At 31.6% G+C, this 27,480-nt stretch overlaps 1 pseudogene; it reads right to left on the bottom strand.

The window, feature by feature from the left end:
* Positions 1 to 5,775: 5,775 nt before the first annotated feature.
* LOC147910281 (uncharacterized) lies at positions 5,776 to 26,170 on the bottom strand (annotated as a pseudogene).
* Between the last annotated feature and the right edge of the window lie 1,310 nt (positions 26,171 to 27,480).

Here is a 27,480-nt window from a genome sequence, read left to right as displayed (position 1 = left end):
ATAACATAATTCACATATTCACTACTACACATGCACAATACACGTATGCAATCAGTCGTTTCAATAGATGTTTAGAACTAAATGCTGTCAATGCTGACTCAGCCCAACACTTCGGCCGCCATTACGCACGTGCACAGTCACTCATCATTTCAAGCGATGATTACCCAAACCGATACAATCGTCAGAAAATCATACATCAACGTGATCACCGCAAAGATATACAACTACACCTAGGGTCATCCGTGGTAAGCTCATTATACATTTGACAACTGATCTCAATCTCAGTGGAGTACTCGGAGTGAATGTCATATTTAAATTCATCTCCATTAGTACTGGAGACTGCAAAAAAGGATAACTCCCCTACATCTTCGCGTACTATTAACGTATGTACTAACAAACCTTCGCGACAAGCGTGCAAGCTTTTTCTCTTTAAATCTGTTAAACAGATAATCAAATATTTTACGATTTCATTTCGAAATTTTGGTCCATTTATTAGTTATTTATAATCGTATGTACGCTATGCTTACTTAATTTTTTTTCGCGAAACTCTGGTGCACGATAATGCCACGTGTACTCACTATTATACGCCCGATAGAAATCCGATAAGTTACACGGAAACCTCTCGGACGCAGAAACCGGCGACTTTACAGGGGTGACGCTTGTCTCACCATGACTCCCTCGCAGGTGCTCGTCCTAGTCGACCTTGAAAGATCCGCTGACGTCCTGTGTCCTCTCGCGTGCTTTCCAAGCTGGCCACGGCACTTTCCGATCGAGGTTCGCGGCCACAATTCGTACTGCGCGGGTATTCACCTCCACCTTTATCACCCTTAGCAACACCCATCCGACTTCGGCTGGAGGTCGCGAGCACGAGATGGTACTTCGGACTGTCGTGAATCAACCGGAGATCCTTGAACACCCGGGGATCGAATTCGGCGGTCCTACAATATTCTCGCACGAGAGCACGCAATACTTCCAGAATTATGTAGGATGATGCAATACCCTTGTCCAGCCAGTCGTCCTTCCTTTGTCAAAAAGAATACTCTCGAAAAGCATAAATTTATTACAGTTTAACTGGATCACATTTTATCCTGTTATTATATTATCATATTGTAATACTGATTATTGTCTACTTAATTTTAAGTTATTGACTTTTGTATATTGACTTTGTCAAATGTTACGTATAATGTTTAAACCAGCGAATTGTTGCAGTTTCTATTAACTACACAAAAACAATAACTGTGGAACACTTAAGAAACAAGAGCGAGTATATTTAAGAAAATTGTTTATTGTTATTGTTAAAAATCATGTTCACAGTAATGATATTATTAATTATCATTCATGAAATTTAACTTCATGGAATTAATTCTCGTATCGGGTTGAATAATTATTCTGCTTAGTTTTAATTCATTTTTCGGTTTTGGTTACGAAAAATATGCGTGACGTAACTTATTGCTACCTTTCTAAAAATTCTGACTGAAGAATATGCATAAGGATAGATAAGACTTTCGAAAGAATTGAGTCACGTTTAACCCACAAATAGAATTTATTGAAAATATAACAACTCACACACTCTTCACACTCATACTTAATTTACACTTTATAGTCGGAATTATTTTAAAAAATCTCGAACAAAGCTCGAGAATCTATTCTCACATTCGTGTTTTCACACTCGCGTATTATGTATCCGCGTTTTGAGTTTTTTTATAGAAATAATATTTAATTTCGCACACGTTTATTCACGTAACGCAGATCTGCAAACAATTTCTCTTTAAGCTCTTGGACATACAGTTCGTAGTCCCAGTCTTCTTCAATGTCGATATGTTGGTAGTTTAGGAACCCGTTTTTCCAGGTTCCTGTAATCCACGCCTCTCTCTTGCCTTTCCAATCTCTGCAAGAACTAACTCTTCTTCCCGATCGGGTCTCAGACAATTCGGTTATAATTGAAAATTATAATTATTATTTTATTATAATTTTCAAAATATAAAAAATAATTAAATTTAATTTGATATTGAAATCTTCAAGAAATAAATTAAAGTTCGATAATGTTTATAACGAAAAATGTGAAAATTATTGAATTTATTTTATATAGATGGAAAGGTCTCGAAAGATTAAATAAACAAACGTCTTCCCTCATCTCGATATTAATTTCATGATTATGCTCAGTAACTACATTCGAAAACGTCTCAACTTCTGCCGCCATCATCATAGCATCTTGATCCGAGCATCTCGTTCCATGATTCATCAGAGTACTTGTAGGCCTATTCTGATCGTTAATTTTGGGTTATTCGTATCTTTGGTTCCCGCACCTTCTCTAGTGCGGGGCTTCGCTTAAAAGATCTATTAAGTAATTAATGAGTTTGGAGAGCGAGAGAAATTTAGAAAAATTTCTATGTTATTGTGTCTCATCTATTATTGTGTCTATCTTTTCTATTTTGACTACTTCCTACATATTTTCGAATATTTTCTTGCGGATCTTCTCGTACTTGCTTCTCTATCGGAACCTGTACTGAAGTCTCGGGAGTTGTCTCCAGTGTTTCGAATTTAGAGCGGGTCGGTGGATAGATTAGTTCCTTGATTTTTTTCTACTACTATATTTATTTTTTCCAGTATGGGGTCCAGCTTAATATTAATTTGGACTCCCCCTCCCCCCTTTTATTTTTTTCTGTTAAACAGCTGGAGCAAAAAAATTTGTTTTTGAGCAAATAATTAGCAAATAAAAAGCAAAAAATTTTTTTATCATATCATTTGATTTGCGAAGAGGGAGGGGGTCTAGGTTAATGAGGGTATAAACAACGCCGTATCGCAACATAATGCGTAAGAAAGAATTGGAAAAAACGCGCGAAAACATTTTATTACAGTAGGCGCGATCCGCAAGCGCCTCTAATTCATAACTCTGTAATATCTCTCTGTGTAATTTCTTTCCTCCTTTTTTGTCTTTGCTCATAAAGTAGTGGGTGTAATAATTTATCTTCGTCTAAACGCTGTAGTAGTACAGCTCCATAACCGTCTATACTTGCGTCCGTATGTACTTCCGTTTCGTATCGCGAATGATATATTTTCAGTACTGGATTCTGAGTAAAAATTGTCTTCAATTGATGTATGAAGGCGTTTCGAGCCTTATCGTCAAAATTATGCGATTGATCTTTCCGCAACATGTCGCTCAACGGTTTCGCTATCGTAGAATATGAAGATATAACTTTCTGAACTCGTTAATCCAAGAAAGCTTTGAATATCTTAATTCTCTCGGCTCTGGATGTGAGCCTTCGCGAAAGCCGTTTGACTGATTTTACAGAATTCAAGAACCAGCTAGGTTTCTTTTCTTTTTTTCTTCTATTTTAATTCCTTTGAAAGAATAATTAATTGTTTGGGAATTTATCTTGCTATTATTGATAAAATGTTGATATATATATGTTTTATACTAATAGTTTTTTAGTCATAATATTTTTGAGCTTTAGACGGCCTTTGCAAATCACTGTGGCTTGCCGCAAAAAAAAAATACTCGTATCATAGTATAATATTCTGTGTCTTCTTACATTAATTGATTCATTTTTGAAGTGAGAATAAAAAAACTAAAAGGTTAATCAAAAATAAAACGAATAATTGCGACGCAACATTAACAGTGATAAAAATTCTTTGAATGTGATTTAACCAATCACAAGGAAATAAAACGTAATTCGCGTACTTCGTTCTGTTAACTGCGACGGGGGATGATAGCAATGCCAAGATACTTCTGGGCTATTCAGAGACTATAATCATCTTTGCTCGGTCGCTCAACGCGCGAATTGTTCAGACACCAGGATGCTGCATCGCCAAGATTAAATCTGAATTAGCTAGACATCCTAATTGGTTGTTAAATAAGTATCGTTTTATTTGCGCTTTTTGATGACAAAATTTTTTGAAATTTGTTTTAAACATGTATACCTTTACCCAGTGGCTATCTAATGTTAAAAAAAAAACAATTTAAAAAATGTTGTCTTTTTGCGCAAATTAATTTTTATCCATTTAAATTATATTGCTCTGAATTTAAATTTAAAATTTTTAAATTTTAAAAGAGTAGATGAAAAATCACTATCTGATTTTTTAACTTAACATTTATTAACGTCAATTCTGTATCATTCGATAAACAACTGAAAACAGTTGCTATAGAGATAAAGTGTGGCATTAGTGTGTCCCGGTTGTTTTCCACGCTTATTTATTCGAGACAACGCGATGCGAAAGTTATATACTTTGGATCTTTGTAGTTCCGTACGTGGAGATCGAACGTTCGTTCGAGGAAGAAAAGAGAAGGAGGAGAATCAAACCGTACGGCATGCGTACTCACTTCTCTCTTCCGTGGAACCTGAACATTCTGCCGAAAGAATAGCGTGGAAGTTGCTGCTCCCGCCACACAGCAACTTAAAAAACTTTCTAACCTTTTTATGATTTAGTAAAAAAGAGAAGCAAGAAACAAAAATTTGGCTAGACACATGTATAGTCTAAAATAAAATTTGATACTTGTGATGTATCTATATGTTCAGTGTTTCAAGCGATGTTCAAGTATTATATATATTAGCTGTCAGCTTGCGCTAATATATATAATAATGGCGATCTCTGAAAAGTTAATATTTTTCAAATTATATAACAAATAAGAACTTTAATCATCTTTATTTAAAACGTAAATTACATAATAAATTCATAAAGAAATCACTACAGTAAAGAAATCACTATAGCAGCCAAGATAATCAAATCGAATTTATCACGAATAACTATACACAGTGCATTCAAAAAGTTCCGGGACTATTTTTTAAAACAGAGAAAAAAACGAGATAATCAAAAGATATTTATTAGTTTTCTACATATAGGCCTTCTCTTTCCACACAAATTTTTGAACGTTCGTAGAGGTGTCGGAAGGCGCGTTTAAACTGCTCAGCTGGTATGGAGTTCATAATACGCGTCACATTGCGTTGAATGTCTGGAACATTGTCAAAACGGCCCCCTTTCATAGCGTTCTTTAGCTTGGGAAACAAGAAAAAGTCTGCCGGGGCGAGGTCCGGAGAATAGGGGGGATGGGTGATGACAGTCACCTTCCGTTTGGCTAGAAACTGCGCTACCAAAATTGCGGTGTGCGCGGGCGCATTGTCATGAAGCAAGAACCAGTCTCCGGATTTGTACTGGTTGGGCCGCACGCGCCGTATCCGTGCCAATAATCGTTCCAGGACACTTTTGTAGAAGACCGCATCCACTTTTTGCCCTGGAGGCACAAATTCTCTATGGATGATGCCCTGAGTGTCAAAAAACGTGATCAACATGGTCTTGATTTTCGATTTCACCGCGCGAATTTTGGTCGGCCTCTCCTCGTCGCGACCCCTCCACTCCATCGACTGTCGTTTGGTTGAAGGATCGTACTGAAAACACCATGATTCGTCACCTGTGATAATTTTATCCAAAAAATTTGGGTCCGAATCCGCCATTTTGATGAGAGTTTCCGATGCTGCCACTCGACGAATTTTTTGCTCTGGTGTTAAAAAATGAGGAACGAACTTCGCGCAGATCTTGCTCTTACCCAGTTTTCCGGTTAGAATGGTGTGAACACTTCCCTCGCTGATGTGTAACTCGTCGGACAACATTTCAACAGTAGCACGTGGATTGGAGGCCACAGCAACGCGCACTCGCTCGATGTTCGCATCAGTGGTGGAAGTGGAGGGACGCCCCTCTCGCGGATCGTCTGCCAGTGACTCCCGACCGGCTTTGAAACGCGCATACCACTCGAACACTTTACTACGACTAAGACATTCATTTCCATACGCGGTTTGTAACAATTCGAGGGTTTCACTTGGAGTTTTCTTCAATTTAAAACAAAATTTGATGGCGGCTCTCTGCTCCATAATTAAAATTGTGACGCGACAAAAAATCACAGCTTTACTCTATCAGCCAAAACTCGCTACTGAATCGAGATAGCTGTTTGAAATTTTAACAGTAGCTAGCCAGAAGTCGGCGGAAAGTAGTTCGCGCGTTGGAGCAGAGACTTCTCGATTTTAGCGCGCGGTAGTCCCGGAACTTTTTGAATGCACTGTGTATATATTTTTGCAACTAAAATACAAATAAGATTTTGAACCGACAAACATTGTATATCTTCATAATATGTAAATTTTATTTGGTAATTATATATATATATATATATATATATATATATATATATGTTGCGCACAAATTATTGCGGTGTATAGATGCTCTTATTGCCTGATATATACTTATAGTTTTGGGATTTGAGAGCCCGACTAATATCAAATTTAAATAAAATTTCAAATTTTACATTTTTTGCAATTGTATTTTTAATACTTGTTTTTAACTAAGTTGTCCCAAATTTAATTAGCTTTTATTTTTAAAAAATTCATCGAAATTTTTTAAATTTCGAGTCTGTAGCCTTTTTTGAAATTTCGGCCCCAAAAAATGTAAAATTTGAATATACCGCAATATAATTCTCACCGTAATATAATTCTCATTCCCTTATTTTGTAATTTCTGTAAATATTACATGTTATAATCGTTTAAACTCAGTAATATACACGAACAATATTCAAACAACGAAGCAATTATCGCTTTGTACAACACACCTCATGTATGGTGTCAAATTCATACTAATTCAATGAGAAATGCCCCCAATTTCGATCCTATCTTTTTTCCCAGATAGTTAATATGTGCGAGAGGGAGGGAGGGAGGGAGAGAGAGAGAGAGAGAGAGAGAGAATATATCATTATTTATTATGCGTTCTATCTCTTCAAGCGCTATGAATCATACATTACAATTTTTTCATATTCGCATTTTGTAATAACATTATAATAACATATCATATACTGACTCAAATATATGGAACCAGAAATGTACTTTTTCTCAATCGCAAATAAATATTGCGCAAATGGAATCGAACTTAGATCTGTATATTCTATATAACAAGGAAGTTTTACAACTGTCCAGAACCGATTTGATTCTTCACGAAATATGTTGTAAAACATATATATTGTGAAAATCTGAGAGACACATAATTTTTTACCATTTTACCAGATTTCGATATTTTTACAATAACATTTATTGATGTAAATAAGGTTTTCTTGTATTCTTAGTCCAAATATAGCATTAATTTCTTTCAATGTAATAAATAAAGGACAGCAAATTTTCATTACATGATATTGATTGTATGATGTATGAGTGTGTTGTTGATATAGACATAGCACACTACTTTCTTTACTCCTCCATTAGGCAATAACTTTCCAAAATGTATTTCCAATTGGAAACCACTTTGATCAGAATCAAAAACATTTTCAGATCCGAACTGATCGATAAGTGGTTTCACTGTTTTTAAAAAATCATTAGCTGTTTGCAATTCAACAGAATCTTCTATTGTTCTTCTAGTTACAAATTTCGTGATTTTTCTCAACAATTCAGTGGGACTTTTTGATACCCAATTGTGAGATGTTTTTAAATATAGAATTTAAATTTCCTATTTCTTCTTGATCTTGTAGTCCACCTTTGTAGATCGATTTCATGAACTATGAATTCTGATTCAACAGCTGCAGTAAATTTATCATGTGTAAATTTGAAGATGTAAAATAATTTTTCTATACGATTTCCACCTGAATGTAATTGTTCTTCCCATCGTCTTAATAGATCTTCAGATGAAACTCTTCTAAATTTATTTTGCACTGATTTTAACAAATGATTCCTTTTGTTTTTATTTTTTTCATTAATGTCCCAATTCCGCCAATACTCAACAGCCGTCTTTTACAAGAACTGTCTGCGTCATCATTTGAACATTGAGGATGAGAATTTAAATTATCTTTACTCCATGCTTCTTCATCATCAATTATTTCTGAATGATATAGTTTATAAGATTCTTGATAATCGAGATAGGTTTCTTCTGTTACTTCCAATTCATTATATAATAGTGAAAAATGCTATTCAACAATTTACTTTTTGTATATTTTCTTTTAATTCTATTTTTGCTTCAGTTTCTGGTGTTTCTGTTAGATATATTGAACTTATTAGATGCTAATAAAAGTCTAACAACATTAAGCGGATTGATAATCATTTCCAAAGATTAAACTTGGCTTTGAATCGTAATATAAAAACAAATTAACAAATTGCACAGATATACTTTAATCCCATTTTCATTTCTTTATATACTTAATTTATAAATTATTTGCAATATAATTTCTTTTTTCAACTGTTTCCACAGATAGATCTTCAGATGTTCCAGGAGTAATATGTGTATACACACAAACACATACACATTAACCCTGTTATTATTTCTTTGACATTTAATTTCTTTTATAAAAATTAAAAACAATTTTATTTCAAATCCATTCTTTTATAATAAAATACAATAATAAAATTATTGTATAGGATTAGTATCTCTAAAAAATAAATTTTTTAAAAATTGTTTTGCATTTGAAATTACATTGAATTGTTAGAAAATCTTATGTCTGAAGAATTCGTCACGTGTAAAAAACTATACAAATTTTACTTAAAACGTCTTAGATATATATTATTGTATCAACGACAGTTACTTACGTATATGAGCATAAACAGCGTATATGTATACGAAAGCGTTAATAATTTATTCTCGAAAATGATATGTCGTAATGTACCTTTATTACACATGGCTAAATTTGTAAAAAAATAATCTTTAATTTGGCAAAAAAAAAAAATTTGAAAATTTAAGAAAATTACGGGTGGTAGGAGTATTTTGTGAAACAAAAAAATAAAATTTTTTTTCTTTGTAACTTTAAAGAACTTTTGAAACCATATAACTTTTGTTTAAAAAATTTTTTTTTATCTTTTACTTCCGACGATGTTCGACTCGAAAAAAAAATATCGTTTTTATTTTAAAGGAGTGTTTCATCCCTTACATGAGTTAGCGCACGTATAAAAAAATATGTGTCTCTTAGATTTTCGTGTTTTACAATTTGGAGAATCAAATCGGTTACAGTTGTAAAACTTTCCTTGTAAGTCAACCGAAGTAAAGTTGCTTGTATAGTCACTTTACACCCCAAGAGAGACAGAGATAAAGATTTAGAATATACTGACAATTAGCATGCAAATCGAATTATCAAATAACTCTAATTTTTTGCTCACTTAAATACTTACTGAAATTTATTTATTTATTTTCCTACAATTTTGGCATAGATACTGTTTTTTATTTGCATGTATTCTTGTGTGAATGCTCAAATTTTCTTTACGCTGTTTTTTACATCGCTTACATTCGTAGGATTTAACTACAGCATTACGTTTCCATATTATACATGTGAAACAACATGTTGTTTCAAACTTTTCAAGGAGATTAACTGTTTATCTGTAATATTAAGGAGGATTGTTGTTATAAAATAAATATGAAAATTGTTAAAATAATTGTTAAAATAATACAAAGTTATCAATAACAATATCTAAAAATATTTAACATCACGAACTATAGATCTTTCCATATAGTTGACATGTATATTCTTTTTTTTCTATTCTTTTGTAATTTTGGGACTATAATGTCCTAGAAATTTAATTCGAGTCTTTTCTTCTATTGTACTGAAAAGTTATTACTACAACTTGAATACGGTGCCCTTGAAATTTATCTATCTAAAACCATAAAAAAATATTTTTTATACGTGCTTTAATTCACTTTTAAGGAATGAAATATCTCTTACAAAAAATTGTTTTTTTTTTCTTTTGACAAATATCGTCGAAACTATAAGAGATAAAAAAATTTTGGAAATAAAAATTTTTTTTGTGATTTCACAAGAGAGAGTACTTTCAATTATGATAAAACAATTTTTTTTAAATTATTTTATTTACTATCCCTATTCCATTGTACCTTTTTTGCTAACTTTTTTAAAGATAAAATTAAAGGTTATTTTAAGACGAATTTAACCATACATGATAAAAATTAAGTTATTTTTTTTGAGTATCATTTATTTTGAGTATCAGTTATTTTGAAGTATCATTTTTAAGAAATAATTACACCAGTATACGCCCATCATCCATCAATTCTTCTTCTTATCAATTCATCTTATCATTTTTCGTCTTGCGTCTTCTCTTTATGGTTATTATCTTGGTTTTTTTTTCACTTTATATTAATATTTATACCTTTTGGTCATTACCTTGGTTTATCATAAAATTTATAAAAAAAAAACTATTCAATAGAAACATCATTTAGAAAGTAATTGATTGAGAATATTAAATATTATATTAATTGTTATAAATTTGAAAATATATATAATTTTGATGAAAGCGGATTCCAATTAGAACTTTATGCTAGTCATTCATTGGCAATTAAAGGCAAAAAAAGTTGGAGTGTAGTCCAATCTATATCAGTAACTACATAGTTACACGATACAACTAAATATTTCAAGAGATGATAGATTATTATTCACTTTTTGTTAAAAGAACCCACTGGAATATAAATTTATTTATTTATCTAAATTGTTGCAGCAACCAATCTTTTCTTTCAATGTGTGTTTGAATTTTGGAAAATCCTGACATATAAAAATTTACAATTTGTACAAAATACTCCCGAATTTTTGGAAAAGATATTCATGAATATCTGCCATGAGGTAAAGTATAAGTTATATATTTCATTTATAAATATGAAGTCATAAATGCCATTAGTTGGAGATAGGTTAACATATATATATAACTGATTGCAACATCCATATAACAGTTACCCTCGCTTGTAAGTAGAACAACCATAAGGTAATTTCCATAGTACTACAGTTCCTATAACCAATGTGTATTGATGGACGAAAAATATCACAATTATTTGATTATGATAATCGTAACTTTTTTTCCATGTATCGTTTTCATATGTATACATTGAGAAAAAATAAGTGGACATTTTTCTTCCAAAATATATGTTAATTTTTCTGCAAGCTTTATTTCATGGCAGATATTGATGAATATCTTTTCCAAAAATTTGGGAGCATCTTGTACAAATTATAAATTTTAATGTTTCAGAATTTTCCAAAATCCAAGCGTATCTTTTACATTGTTATTGTTTTGTTGATGCGTACATAATTTTTTTTTTTATTTAATACAAGTTCGGTTATTAGAGGTACCGTTGTATCCGCACATTCAATTTCCTCTTTCTCTGAGTTTATTATTTTTGATTCTTACCTTCAATAATTGGGACAGAACGAATAAAGTACTCTCTTCGTCATCTTGACAATTTGCTTCTATGGAGTACTTAGATGTAAAATTATACACTAGTAAAGACTTGAATTTATAACATTTATACAAATAAAGAGAATATGATGCAACAAAATTGTGTTACAATAATTGTATTCCAATACAATAATATAATAAAGTGACATAAGAGAGAGTATAAAATTACAAATAATGTAAATATAATATAATTTATTTATGTTGCTTCTTTGTTTCTCTCTTTCGTCTTGCTCGTCAGCTGTTCCCACTCGCAGCTATTCGTCTAATTTATCTTCGTCTAATTCATCTTCTTGCTCATTATTTTTGGCATTAGAGTAGATAGGTCCATTAAACTGTGTAGTATACGAGTTATTTCCTCTCTACTTCCACTGTATTCTAAGCCAAGGATGTTGCAGCATGATTCAAATATATAACAAAGATGATGATCGTGAAAGAAATGTTATTATATACAAAGAAATTTTTTACCATGTACAAACTATTATAACATTGTCACGGCAAACATCATATGTTGCTTTTGAATGTTTTTTTCAAACAAAATTTTATCGATATATGAAACTTTTCTGATTTTGAAACCCATATATACCACTTTTATGTATCAGAGGTATATTTGAATAAATTTTTTAATCTTGGCGTATAAATTAAAAATGTATCAATGATTGCAGTTTTAAAATGGAATCTCGTGGATAAAGACTTCCAAACCCTAAAAGCATGACGATATCAGAAAAATGTTTTATAAATTTTTTTTAAGGGGAAATCATACACATCCAATGGTTATTTCTGACCTGTTGTTCCTATACTGGTATAGAAGAACAAAATCTTGTACAGATCTATTTCTTACTACAGCATCAGGATAATGTCCATGAATCTAATAATAAAACTGATTTAAGATCAACGTTTGAAAAATAAACTTTTCTTAACCAAATTTCAAAATTTTGCAAGATTTCAATGTTAGAGTGGGATGCCGTATTCCACAACTGGATCCCATAAATTCAAACGGATTTCAGTATGGTTTTGTATATAAGCAACTTATTTGCGAGATTTAGCATATTGTATTTGACGTAACGAAAAAAATTGATTACTCCGAATCGAATGATTTGTGCTCCGAAAACCAAGTATTCCGACGCTCGGCAAAATCACCGTCGTACGTCGCTCCGAAATTTACCTCTGATACATAAAAATGGTATATATGGGTTTCAAAATCAGAAATTGATATATCGATAAAATTTTGTTTTGAAAAAACATTCAAAAGCAACATATGATGTTTGCCGCGACAATGTTATAATAGTTTGTACATGGTAAAACATTTCTTTGTATATAATAACATTTCTTTCACGATCATCATAGAAAGATAGAATATCACGCGTTTCGCACGTATTGAGTATATAGTGCTCGGGCATGTGCTCCTGCGTGCTACGCTTATCTGCAGGGTGAATTTCGCCAGTGTAACCTTCTCTGGATTAACCATTTCTCACATGGAGTGCACCCTGTCTTATACAGTTATTCTTAATCGAGTCTTAGGCCGCTGTGGTTTTCTTGGCGATTCTATCTGTCCCACTGGGAAGTTGCATCCTGGAAACACGTGTCTTGTGCAGCTTTTCCTCGTTCGAGGCTTGCACCCTGGAGTTTTGGCATCTTTATTTTCTTTTTGTAAATCGGTACTAAAAGGGCGCAAATAACAGACAGCAAAAAATAAAAGACCTGCGTAGCCCCCCTCGGCCACTGGGAGTAATTCGGAGCCTCTTCGGTCTTCTTTGGCGATCCTCTTCTCTGCTAGCAAAGGGTGAGACAGCTCGATACAATCCACACCCCTACAGCTACCGGTCCTCACTCTGGCTATCGCTAATTAAAGATTCTCGCAAAAGATAGTACAAAAAAAGAAATAAATTAAAGTGGTTGAAAGTCAGCACCGCACGCAAATTCGTTCGTCCTCACGAACCGGAAGGATCCAGGATCCATTTTATTTGCGACACAATGACGTCACGTCACAGTATATATTATTAAAAATGAAAGATTGGTTTTTATATTTTTGTATTTATTATTAAAATATAATAATTTTTTAATTATTATCTTTATCATTGCAATATTTACGGTTCATACTGATCACAAAGATAATGCTCATAAAAAAAGTGTTATGCAGAGAGACTTTCTGCACAATGCGCAAGTAATTACAGATATTTCATCACAAATATTGGTTTCGAAATTTTTTTAAAACAAAAATCGACCGGTGTTTCAAATTTTGACCTATATTCCAAATATCCACTTTTACTAAGAGTATTTAAATAAATTAATAAATTTTGACGATGAAAACTGATTGTGCGTTAATGTAATTTTACGTGCGTGATTGTAATTTTAGAATAGCATTTCTAGAATGAAATTTTACATCAAGATTTAAAAGCATGATTATATCTGAAAAATGATTAATAAAATTCTTCTACAAATAAAATCCAAAAACATCTAACGGTTGTATTTTTCCTGTTGTTCCAGCCGATATAGTTAATAAATAAAACAGTATTTTCTGCAGAATCTGTTTCTTTGAATTAGCCGGACAATGACCAGTCCACTAATCTAAAGTAAAACTGAATTTGATCCAACATTTGAAAAATATATTTTTCTTACTCAAGTTTCAAAATGATTAGATGTTTACCAGATTTTAACGCCATAATAAAAATATTATTTGCGATAAACAATTCTTTTTTGTACTCTAGGACCTAATATTCCATTATTCTGTTAACACTATAAGAAGTAGGAGATAATAATTTATCATCAGCTGAAATAACAGGTTGCATTGTATAATCGTAAGTGCAGATATTGGCTGTGCTACACTCTACTTTTTTACACTTTTCTCTGCCAATGTGCGATCTGCATGTAATTCTAATTGAAAACCATTTTGCTCCGAATTATATAAATTTTCAATTATTTATAGTGGTCAATATAATATTATATTTGACATTTTCAATAACATTGTTATTATTGTTATCTGCTTGTAAAGCTCCCTTTGACATTAAAGCTTTTTATAAATTTCGTAACTTTTCTAGATACAATTTGATGTGCGAGCTTAAATCTTTTAATCCATTCGTATGATGCTTTAAAACCTAAGAAGTTTTATTGTTGCGCTTGCAAAGCTCATTGTGTAATATTAATATCATGGATCATTGACTCTATGAATTGCTTCAATAAATTTAGCTAACGTATATGCTGAAATTCGTCCTAACTTTTCTAATCCATTGCACTACCACCTACATTCATTTGCTTTTCCCATCGTCGCAATTGTCCTGTTGATATTACTTTCCGAAACCTTGCTTTTACAGATTCAATCATCTTTGGCTTTAACTTACGCTACTCCAGTATTCAACTACTCCTTTTTGATATTCTCTTGAAATATCGTCGGTCACAAACTATTTCTTTTACATTGCATGCGTAGTTTTCTTCTTCATCTATGAATTATATTTCTTGTGCTTCTTGTACATTATACGAGTTCAAAAAAATCCAACGATTCTTCTTCGATTTCATGGTCTTCTACATTTATTTTAATATCTTTTCCTCTTCATCATAACTTTTTCCGATATTGTAGGACTTTTTGTGGGAAGTTCAAGGCAGTAAATACTGCAGACACGAGTATTATTACGTTTCGTGGATTAAACCGCATTATTTTCTGAAAATTATAAATGCTATTTACATGTCTATTTTCAATATAATAATTATTAAAAGAAAGAAAGAGGAAAAAAAAGTTTTTATTAAAAAATATAATACAATAAGAGCATATACACAGCGCGGAAATTGGTGCGCGAATTTCTATATAATTAAAAAAATTTTACATAGAATATAAATGTACAATAATTGTATACCATATTATTCGAATTATTCGTACGTTTCGGTTTTCTTCAAACCATCATCAGCGAATAAATACAGTCGTAGATGTCTTTACAATGTTCTCATGATAATGTTGGAATTCCTATCTATGTAAGACTGAGGATGAGCATTTCCCTACTTTCTGGTGGGGAATAGCCGTAAGTTTCTTCGTTAAAAAGCCAAGTGGCTGACCTCATTCTCCGCAGATTACAATTTGTTATTCCAAATGTAGGAAGTCAAGTTGTACAAGTTGAATGATAAAGTTTTTATTGTCTATTTCATAATAAATTTGATATCTTCTTATTGGTTATTTTTCAAAAAAATTTATTGAACACACACACACACATAAGAGAAAAAATCTTGTACATTATGCAAATATCTTACTATCTAGTATTTTAAATATGTAATCAAATTATAAATATGCTGATCAAATCCTAACAGTTAAATAAAAAAAGGAAATAAAACGTATATAATCATTCTAATAAAAAAAAATTTATAAGTACAAAAATATAAAAAGTAATAAAAACTTTAAAGTAATACTTATTAATAATAACAGTAAATACTTATTAATAGAGCTTCGTATTATTCACAATTGGTAGTACTTATTAATCGAAATCAAATACGAAACTGCGAATTTCCTGCAACGAGTTGCACTTTTATATTTGTGTTCATGTCAACATGCATAACATGTGAAACTTTCACTATGCATACAGCACTACTACATAGCAACTGATAGTAATCAACTATATTTACTACGTAGTTGCAATAGTAAAACGTAATGTTTTATTATAATAATATATTATGAATAATCTATAGATTATTCATGTGAACACATACGCAAACTATACGTCAGCATATCTATTTTCCGCCTAGATTAATAAGACGTAATGTTTTGACAATACATTATTCATGTTAACATTGAACACGGACACTGCAAAATGAACGGTATTTTATGAAAATAATAATTTCTTTATTCATACATTGATTTTGTCTAAATTATAATTGTCCAAATATATACATTTGTGTATTATCAAAAATATTTGATTGGTTTTCGGAAGTTTAACAAAGTCTGTTAGTTTAACTATTACTGTTATCATTATTATTATTATAACATTATTATTGAAAGAAAAAAAACCGATTTTTTTCAAGGGAGGACCTTAACATAAAAGCAACTTATTCTCAATGTTAGACAGAATATAATCTAATTATTAAATTCGAATCTAACGGTTTAATTTTTAAAATTACAATGCAATAGTTCTACACTAATTATTCAGTTTTCACAAGATGGAGGGAGGGTTCAAGTTTGCGAGGGGGGAGGGGGGATTGAGTCAGATGTTCGCCGGTGCAGGGAAGTTTCGGTACAGGTGAAGTCGATGCAGATCATGAGTATCGTGACGCACAGATGGAGAGGTAGAGATATCAAATATCCGCGGATTAAACTGCAGAATTGTAATATGTCTTAACAAGGCATTTTAAGAACCGAAGCGCTTGGACCTCATATGAAATGGGACTAACAGGCGAAAGATTAACCATATTTAACAAGAGAATTTAGGGGAATAAATGCTGAAAAGGTGAACTCGCTTATCTTGATAAATCTATCTAAATTTCTATTGTATTTTCGTGTGTGCGTCAATGAATAAATTCAGGTGAAAGATCACTTGAGCAATCAGAGCGATCTCTATGCTCATCAGAATCGTTTAACAACTCAGATTTATCTTCTTGAAAATTATTTATTTTAATGATAGACTCTTGTACTGTTTTATCTTTTTAATAAAAGTCTATATTTTTAGGAACTATTCGTTTATTTCTGATAATGAATCATGTTCTTGCCCAATAACTTGTAGAGATTGATTTTCTCCAGCAGCTCTGCTTATTTATAATCTCCGATTAAGTAATTCTAGTAGTTCATCTCTGCCAGATTGATTCCTATGCACCTCTTCAGAATTTGTTTTTTTTTTTTGTATAATAAAAGATCGCGTTACATACTGTAAGTTTTGTTTTGGTATTTTCCACATTTTAAGAGTGAACTATGCTTACAAAGGCTAAAATAAAATAATAAAAATTTTAACATAAAATTTAAATTTTTATATCTGTAGACACTGGTAGTGTCTCGGCGCTAATTATATGTTTATAACAGAAGTTAGACTTGTTAAGAATTTTGTTGAAAGTTATAGATATAATATATTGATGTAATAAAAATTCGCCTTTAAAGTCTTAAAATCTTCAAAGTGAAGGCGTTAGCATATACTAGTTGAGTTTGTAATGAGAAAGTTTACAATATCATTGAGTAAAGAAAGATTGCTTCTTACCTAAAATATATCGAATGTGAATATATTTTCTTTAGTGGTCTTCATCGTATTGGAAAGGACTCCGACTGTCCTCTGATTTTGATGAGGGAGGAACGGTTGGAGCTTTTACTATTATTTTGTTCTTTAGACAAAAATAAAAGACATGTTTTTTTATACATGCTCTATCTCACTTTTAAGGGATAAAACACCTGTCTGAAAAGTGTGTTTTTTTTTCGAAGCGAATATCGTCGAAACTGTAAGAGATAGAAAAAACTTTTTGAAATGAAAGTTGAATGGTTTCATGAGTTTAATTAATATTATTAATTAATTATAAAAATTTTTTTATTTATTTATCCCCATCATTTAAAAATTTTGATTTTATTGATAATAAAAAAATTATGTTAAGATGAATTTAACTATATATATTAATGTTATTTTTCATTTTTGAGAAATAATTAAAAACGCTTCTATACGCCCACTATCCGTACTCGTTCATGCACTCGATTCTTCAAGCAACATGTTCTGCTATTTATTTTCATATAATAAGAAAACTACATAAATATATCTATATCGGGAATTCTGGGTACATCTAGTCACAGGAATTTTATCGCGCACGATTAGACAATACTTGCGTAACATCTGAATGAGATCATAGTGTCAAGATTGAAGGTCAACAGCGAAATGGTGCAATAGTTATATTATGTAAGTGCAAAGAATACAGAATATATGTCGTACTTATATGAATTACATTTATTGTTTTATGTTAACAAATTAAGTTAACATCTTACAAAAGAGGACAGGTAACTAAGACAGCGGACTGATCTCTCGGAACAATAGTAAACCACTGAATAATATACTTGCCTGGAAATTTTTTTACCAAATCGTCGTTCAACGTTAAATTGTAGATTTCATATAATTGTACAACCAGCATGCGCACCACATATGAAAGAAGGCATATGAAAGAAGTCATTACGCTCGGCCAGAAGCAATAGGACTAAAAAAAGTGTTGCTTTACTTTAAATCAACAAGATAAATCAAATCATAAAAAAATTATAGATCAAAGACGATTGAATATAATAAAGGAATAGAAGAATGTTGGAAGTAGGGTTGTATATAATGAGCAGCAGTATAAAATGTTGTGGCTACGCGAATGTTAGTTCAATACATCGTGACATCGTGTACCAGTGTAATTTGTTTCAAAAAACAGTCAAGCAATGTGCGATGTTTGTGGCAATATTGCTATAATTACTTGCATGGTATAAGAGATCTCTTTGCACACATTTTTTTCACAATTATCATCTTTGTTACGAGTTTAAATCATAAAATTTGCACTAGTCATTACTAATATACTTCATTCATATTATTATATGATTATATTATTATATAATCATCAAGTCATAACATGATTTTTTAAAACTAATAACAAACATTTTGACGTAATATATTAGGTGTTGGAATTAATTCGTAGCGTTTTTAATGAAAGAATGTTATTTATTTCACATGAGCATTAAAAAATACATTAATGAAAGTACTTCCCATCACTTGTAAAACGCTACGAATTAATTCCAACACCTAATAAAAATAAATAAATAAATAAACATATACTTATATATCATTAAAGTAGTAGTACAAATAAATTATAACATTTTTATACACATTTTTTATATGCTATTTCATTCTATCCTTTATTTTCATATTGACCTTAAAAATCTATTTACATTTTTAGGAGCTGTTTCTTCTGATAATGAACCATGTTCTCGAGCAATAACAACGTAGAGATTGATTTTACGATATTTTCGATATAATTCCATTCTTTTATATGTTGTATTCTTTTGATTAATTCTAATTGCAGATATAATATTTGTACCACTTGGTTATATTCCAAAAAAATTTAGGTTAAATTTTGTGTATATTACAATAATATTGATAACATATCTAGTAGTATAACAATATATAACAAGTATAACAATATGTCATTTGTATTTCTTATCATCTTCTAAGATTGCATCTAGTGATGGAATTGCTATCTTTTTCATCAGATAAAGTCTCCCATGTGTTGGTTTCTTCATTAATCTCATATATATATCCATACAAAGTTCGTATCGGTTTCGTACGGATTCTCCTTGATCTTCCTGTATTTTCTCTATCTCGGAAATATTATTTCGAGACGAGAAATTTTGAAATGAAACTTCAAGATTCTCGTGATGGAACATTTTAAAGCGCATTGCTTGTTCACTTTTTGGCACCAGAAACCATTCTTCATTCGACATGTGATTGTTTTCGGCACAATCAAACTCGTAGTTTAATTGTAACACCAAATAATTATACTATTCTTCGGCCGCCAATCTGAAAATTTTTTTAAGATGTTATCAAAGAAGCATATGGAGATATAAAAAGCACAGACGCAGATAAAAAAATAGCTATAAATAAAAAAAGCATAAATACAGTTGAGCAGGTATCTCTTCGTTCTTTAAATTGCGTTTCTTCATACATATCCATATGAATTTTATATTCATATTGGAATATTTCTAATTGCATAAGAATCCATTCTTCCGTTCCGGTACAATCAGATTCGTCGCTCAATATTAAATAATGGACTTTTTCTCTTTGGTTATTGAATATAGTTATATAATCTGAAATTTTTTGAGAAAAGATGTTATACAAAAATTATTCACATTTTAAAAATCTCTTTGAAATAGATATAGATGCTGCAGCTCTCCTTATTTGCATCCGAATTTGATTAATCAATTCTAGCAGTTGTTCTTTGCCACTTTTTAAATTTAATCAAAAATTTATTCAAAATATACGTATACGATCAAATTTTTATGTGTATTAATTAATGTTCAATTACATTACTAATGCACTGTTTATTGCGTTAGCTCATACATTTTCTACCTTCCATTTTAAGAAATGTTACTCGATGCAATTCTAAATGTTATTAATAACAAATAATGACTTTTAGTCGAAAAGGCTTGCCACAATTCACACAAGAAACATTCATTATCAATAGATTTTACAAGTGCAGTATTCCATTAATTGTAATACATAAACCAATATTTGCAAAGTGGTAGCATTTATATTATTACTTTACCAACGATACATGTCTACATGTACGTATTTGTGTATTAACTTTACGAATATGTGATGTATTCATTATCATAACGTATTGATCTTTTTCTTTATTTAACGTTTGATGAATGACAGGGATAAATTATGCATCATGCACATCATGCGTAAACAGAATATACCCATTCTTGTCATCATTTACGTCAATTGACTTTCAATTTCCTTGCGATTCGATTGCTCTCATTCACTTTAAATCAGCAATACAACACTCAAGAAATACGATTTTGTGAGATATTAATTTAATGTGTACATATGAAACAATAAATGTAATTCATTCAAATGTAATTCCTGAAATAGATATGTTCATATCGTTATACAAAAATATGCAGCAGAACGAGCACGTGAATGAGTATAGATGTGCGCGTTTTAATTATTTCTCAAAAATCATTTCGGAAAATAACACTATACATATATGGTTAAATTTGTCTTAAAATTTCTTTCTTTTTATCATAAACAAAATCAAAATAAAAAAGAAGTTAAGCGGTGGTGATAAAAAATTTAAAAAATTTTTTGTAATTATGAAGTATTCTTGAAATTCAACTTTCATTTCAAGAAGCTTTTCGGTTTCTTATAGTTTCGATTCGGTTTGATACTCGATTTCTTTGGAAGAAAAAACTGATTTTTTTCGAATGTTTTACCCTTTAAAAGTGAGTTAGTTAAAGTATAAAAAAATACGTGTTTCTTATTTTTATCTGGAGAACAACATAAAAGCTCATCAAAATTAGAGGGCGACAGTTAGATCTCTTCTCTTGTAAGTTTGTCCGGTTTTGTTTTTAGCTTGCACATAGAATGAATTTTTGAAAAGCTTTGGAAAGCTTTTGGAAAGTTTTGCAGAATTAATTATTTGAAAAGACGTATAAAGGAAGAGTTGGTGCAATTATTGATCTTTCATCAGAGTCCTTGCGGACTCTACACTGTTAGAAATGTTTTTAAATTTCATTAACTTTTAAGTTACGCAATTTGAATTTAATTTCATGACATTACAACAAATTTAATGTATTTATGACTAAAAAATATATTTGTGTACATGTATATAAAATTTAATGCATTTTTCATGAAAATTTATGAAATTCAATGTACCTTTCATAAAATTTTATTAAAAGTACATTAAATCTCATAAATTTAATGTACGTTCATTATATTTAAGTAACTACTGTAACTTAATTTTCAGTTAATCATTCATTACTTTTAATTTCGTTCATAACCACGAGCTTCATTTACATGTAAAGGAAGCTTGTGGTTACATTTCTAACAGTGTAGATTGTTAGCGCGCAGAGAAAAAGATTTCTTTAAATTTAATAAATTTTCTTGAATCCGAAGAAAGTGTATGATTGGAATAATGCAATCGAATCGCTGATGAAATGAATAAATGTAATTATTTAACTTTTTAGTAATACATATTATTATCTAAAATTAAATCCTAATTATATTTTCTCATGTTTTTTGTGCCTTCTCATGTCTTGATATGTGTGCAATTTCGAATGATAAGACATTTGATGTTCTCGCACGTAATACAAGGACATAAATGCCTACCCATTTTTATCTCATAACAAGCTTCCTTTATATGTTACTTAAATTTATAACGAAATTTTTAACAGTGTATATCTGCATACTATTCGGTAAATCGAATTAATTCTTAAAGTTACTACTCAGACTTCACTTGATTTTGTGTATAGAATATTTCTGTATTTAATATAATATAGTAATGAACGTAGATTTTGTGGAAAATTCCATTTAACTTCTGTATCTTTGTTCAACATAGATATATTTTGAGATCATATTAAATAAATAATACAGAGATCTATGATAAAATTTGGCGAACTAGAGAAGACTCACACAATTCATTGATCTTACATTGAAGAAATGTATCATAATATTTTCTTTTTTTATTAATTTTTAAATAAAATCACACATTTAATTCAATATTTCTTTGCCGTAATGAATAATCTGCTAATTTTTTGTTATTACGGAAACTATCATTGATTATTATACGTTTGAGTGCTCATAGTTTGCGTCGTATAACAGAAGTCAATTGATAATATAATGATGAATTATATGACTGGATTTCTCAGAAAATGAATTCATGCCGGGCGACTTTTTCGTTCTGATTCTCGTTCGGGCGTCGTACCGCCCGGCACGGCATATTTGCAACATATTTGAGAATTTTTGACCGGGTCTGTACTGGAATGTACTGGTCGGTATTTAGAAGCAGTGGGATCGGAGGACCGACAACGGCGGCAAGCTCGTCTGCCCGCGAGCGGGGTCTCAAAAACCTGAATTTCAACTGTCTACCTAGACCTGGCGGCCTCCGGATCCGTCGAAAACGCATTGTTATATGAGAAATAGTCGACTCCACAACAACGATCTTAGAGTGACACTGTAAAAAAAAAAATATATTCAATTGAACGACAGAAAAATCTGCAGTAATTTCCGTTCAAAACAAATACCTAATTAATTGAACAGATTATATAGTCCAATAAATTTCGTCAATGCGATTACATTAATTATAGTAATCGCCGAATTAACTATCTGTTTATTGTGTTAATAATATAATTTGTCCTATCACGAATATTTGTCTAAATGAGATTTATTCACTCAAGCGTTAATTTTATCTATGGAATTAATGAACGATGAAAAAACAATTTTTCAGTCAAGTTTACGAGCTACATTACATTTTTATAGGCATCTGCTAAATATCTAGTTTGATAGTAATTGATTAATATATTAGATACGAGAGAATACATTGTTAACACAATGCTTAACTTTATAATATTTCAAAACTCACTTCCAAAGTATTATACAATTAAAAACGATGTTTAACTAGCAAAAGTAATGTATAACGATATCAAAGGCCAAATGTAAATAGATAAAAATTAGTTTTGACCTAAGATTTAATCTTAGAACGACACACTATGTTTTGAAAACATCTTATGTTTCGATTTTGGACATGCGTGCTGTCTAGGAAAATTTCGAAATTGAGATCTTTTTATCAATAAAGCTCCAGAGCTGTTACATTGTGATCAACACATTTGCTTCATATTAAAAGCTGTGCAATCTGTATTTACGAAACAGTAGTCCACAGACTAGTAGTTTACATGAACAATGTTCTTAAAATTGAACTTAGATATCTAATTAAAATGTAATTATTATATGATAATTTATGTGTATGCGTGGTACGCGTGAGTAAGATATTGATATGATGTATCAATGATACGTAAATCATCTGTGCAAGTACTTATAATCTTATAAAACAAAAAGATTATGCAGATGACACTTGTATATGATATACCCAGTACACATTTTTTATTATTATTATTTAAAGATTCTTCTAAAATTAATGCCTTTACGTTAAAGAAAAAGAGTATCCTAACGTGTTCGAATCTATTAGTTAGAACCAATCTATAAAATTATAGAAGTGCTGACCTTCAAAAGAAAACGTCTAGATATGTTATATCTAATGTGTCGTTCTAGAATTAAATATGTACATTCGTACTATATCAGGCCGAAATATAAATGTGCAGAGTTAATTTATAATCGAAAGAATTTGTGTGATGAAATGAAATAAAATATGCCATGAAAAAATCTATCATTAATAATATCGTACACAACATGATGTGTTTTTTTTTTATCAGGATTGCTAGTAGGATATTGTTTTATTGTAAAAAGGAAGTGTACAGAAAGGTGCACCTGTTTTGTCTTTGATTTCAAATTGATGTATATCTCCCATGTTTTTATTGCCTTCTTTGAAACATTCACTTATCATATCATTCATCTCAAGGTCAAGCTTATTATTCTCTCATTCAGAATCTTCTTTCTCTTTTGTATGTTAGTGAGATATTGATATGTCAATGCGATGTGTCAATAATACATAAATCTATGTGCGAAATTATTTTCAATATGACTGTCTTAAGAACCTTCGTAAATATGAATTACATTATTTTATATTCTAGATAAAGAATTGTTTTACATAGATTGTAAACATCTAGAAGACACGTTTTACAATATACATAAAACTTTTTACATGTTTATCATTTTTATCTAAAATGAGGATTTTATCACGATAAATCTATTATTCATCACACTCGAAATATTATCAAAACTATTTCCTAATTCAATGCTATTTCTAATAACATTATTATCAATATTGTTCTATCTGTTTCCATATATATAAGATAGTTTACTTTACGATAGAAGCACGATCGTTACAAAAGCAAGTGGAAATATTTATTATATGAAAGAGCATTGAATGATATGAGCTTAAAGATTACATGCGAAATATCTCTCATTTGCTGAGAAACGATACAAGCACGTAATTATGTTAAAAATAAAAAAGAATTAGAATACAATTTGAACCTATCCAAAGCACTATCCGGTCAGAGATTATCATCTCTGATGAGTTTATTATAAACATTATCAATCTTGTATATTATCAATAAACAGAGAGATGCTCAGTATGTTCCAATGAATATTAACCATGAATAACGCAGGGATAATTTTGTTTCCTTGCTGCACACGAAAGAAACAATATATACGACTTATAAATGACGGAACAAAATTATTCCCATCGTTTCTCGCGATTTTACCCCTCGCTCGTCGTCGTACGAGAAACTCGCGTTATACAAGGGATCGCTATGTGTCCGGTTTAAAAACGTGCCGCATGACACACAAGGGTGGTGTATCCACTTGTATACGGAGCAACCAGACAGGGGGATCGAGAAGGAGTGGCGGGAGCAAGGGAAACACGCACGAAGATTGCATACATTCCCGACGGCAGGTGGGGGAATTCGGTGTAGAGTAGTGCCGACGAAAACCGAGACTGGCCGAAGCCCATCGGCAAAAGACAGAGGGAGAGAGACGACGCTGGGAAAAGAGAAAGAAGGATAGAATGTCTGTAGTCGCCGTTGTGGCGAGGGAGCACCGTAGGGGCCGAGAAAAGAAGAGAGAGACGCAGGCAGGCAGGCAGGCAGGCAGGGACTTCGCATGAGTCTTCTCTTTTCTCGCTACCCTAGGTTAGGTGCTATTGTAATCGATTGGAGATGTGGGACTTCCCCTGATCCTCTCTATCCTTCTCTTTTCCTTTCTCCCTCCCTCTCTTTCCCCCTTCTGCTTCCATTTCTTTCTTTCTTTCTCTCTTCAACCCTTGCCTGTTATATAGACTCGTTATTCATTGTCTGGCAACCCCCATGCGCCGAGTATGAAGGCATGTGCACCGACACACTATCACGTGCAGGCGGCACGAACAATATGTGCACACGTGCGGCACACACACACACACACACAAAATGGTTAGATACGGAGTATTGCGTGCGGAATATAGTTTAGTTTGAGACGCTCACTGCGGGGTCAGAAGCGAGCATCTTGTGTTTGCGACGTTTCTTTGTATGATAATATCCGCTCATTATGAGGTATCATGTCCGGCAAGGTATCCGTGCCCTCATTCAGTAAATATGATTCTGCAGCTACGTATATTTGTGTTGATGCATTGAACGTTGTTTGACTCGCTAACGCGAGTCTTGCGACGGTTGTTGCATGAATGCGATGACGTTATCATTATCTGTTTGTTTAACAATCGTGATTGACTTTTAAAAACGGAAACATTTATCTTAAATGATCGTTGTTTCTGTCTAACTGAATTGTGCATCTTCTGTAATCTGTAATTGATCCTCATCGAATATTCTTCCATATTCATCAAACCTTACGAGCAGCATCTCGTTCAGTCGCCATCTTCCAGAGTCAGAAATAAATTTAATTGTTGAATTTACACTTAAGAGCTGTTTCGGAAAAATTATTGCAATGCAATATCCATTTGAATTCGCAGTATTGATCGACGATTCAGTTTTATTACCGAGAAATATTCTTATCAAGCCTTTTTTACACTCTCTACACTCGAAATTTTCGATGAGATGTTTAAAATCGATCGTTAACCAATTCATTACCGTAATTAGCGATTTTATATGTTGTGCTCTTTGTTTTCAGCGTAAGATCTTATAAATATCAATTCCAATGACGTCAGCAGCGTAGTAAATATTCTTGATTGACATGGAAATTTCTATTAACGTTTTTTGCACAAACCTCAGAGCAGAAATGTACGATATTTTTCTCGTTTGGTATATTTTTTTCGCGAAGCGAGAAGGATTTATTCAAATATCCATGGACTATGGACGGGGTCTTGACCCATGCACAGAGCCCAAAGCTTCCTTCGTCAAACTCGATCATTCTTGACCCCAGCACGCCGTCCAACTCAACAACCAGTAATGGCGTTATTATTACTTTCCGTGAAGGCATCAGCCGCCTTTTCTAATTCGGTACTATAGATCATTATACATGTAATGATCCCATTTCCAATCTCTATATAGCAGGTATCTGTATAAATTAAGGTTAAAATTGGCTTTGCCAATGATTATTGAACTATGTTTCTTGTAATGTACTGTGACAATTATTACACGACTTTACACGAGTAATAAAAATCAGAGATTTAAAACAATATAAAAAATACCGGTATATATCAGTGTTTATTATATACCGTTCGTTACCGTGATTATGACCATAAGTCACCGTTCGTCATTGTCTGTATTTTCGACTATGGCAAGCTGTTTTATTTTTTAACAGCATAGAAGAAATTGAATTTATTGGGGAAGGACATGTGTTCTTTTTGCATTATGTGTAACGCAGTTTTCTCGTTGGAAGGGATCTGTGTCTCGTGTTGTGGCCACACTCGTAGTGTCTCGGCAGCGCATAAATGAATGAAGCTTTGTGTTCTTCCCAAACAGGAGGAAAGTGGGAGTCGCTTCGCATGGACAAAAAATATGAAATATATTTTTGAGAAGGAAATTTTTGTTGTATATAATAAAAAGACGTCATTTTTCAAACTTTCCTTCTTAATAATTTTTTAACGAAGAACGAGTAACGAGTGACGGAAAATTCAGCAAAAGAACAACTTCATAAAATTTTGATAAAACGTACACGTAACGCCACAGAAAGCGTTTTCAAAGAAAAGTGTCTGTCTGATAACAGATACATCGTCTGGTAACTCG

This window comes from Acromyrmex echinatior, chromosome 3 (assembly GCF_024713525.1).
Source record: "Acromyrmex echinatior isolate Ae372 chromosome 3, ASM2471352v2, whole genome shotgun sequence".
NCBI classification, from domain to species: domain Eukaryota; kingdom Metazoa; phylum Arthropoda; class Insecta; order Hymenoptera; family Formicidae; genus Acromyrmex; species Acromyrmex echinatior.
This window is presented reverse-complemented; position numbering and strand designations above follow the sequence as displayed.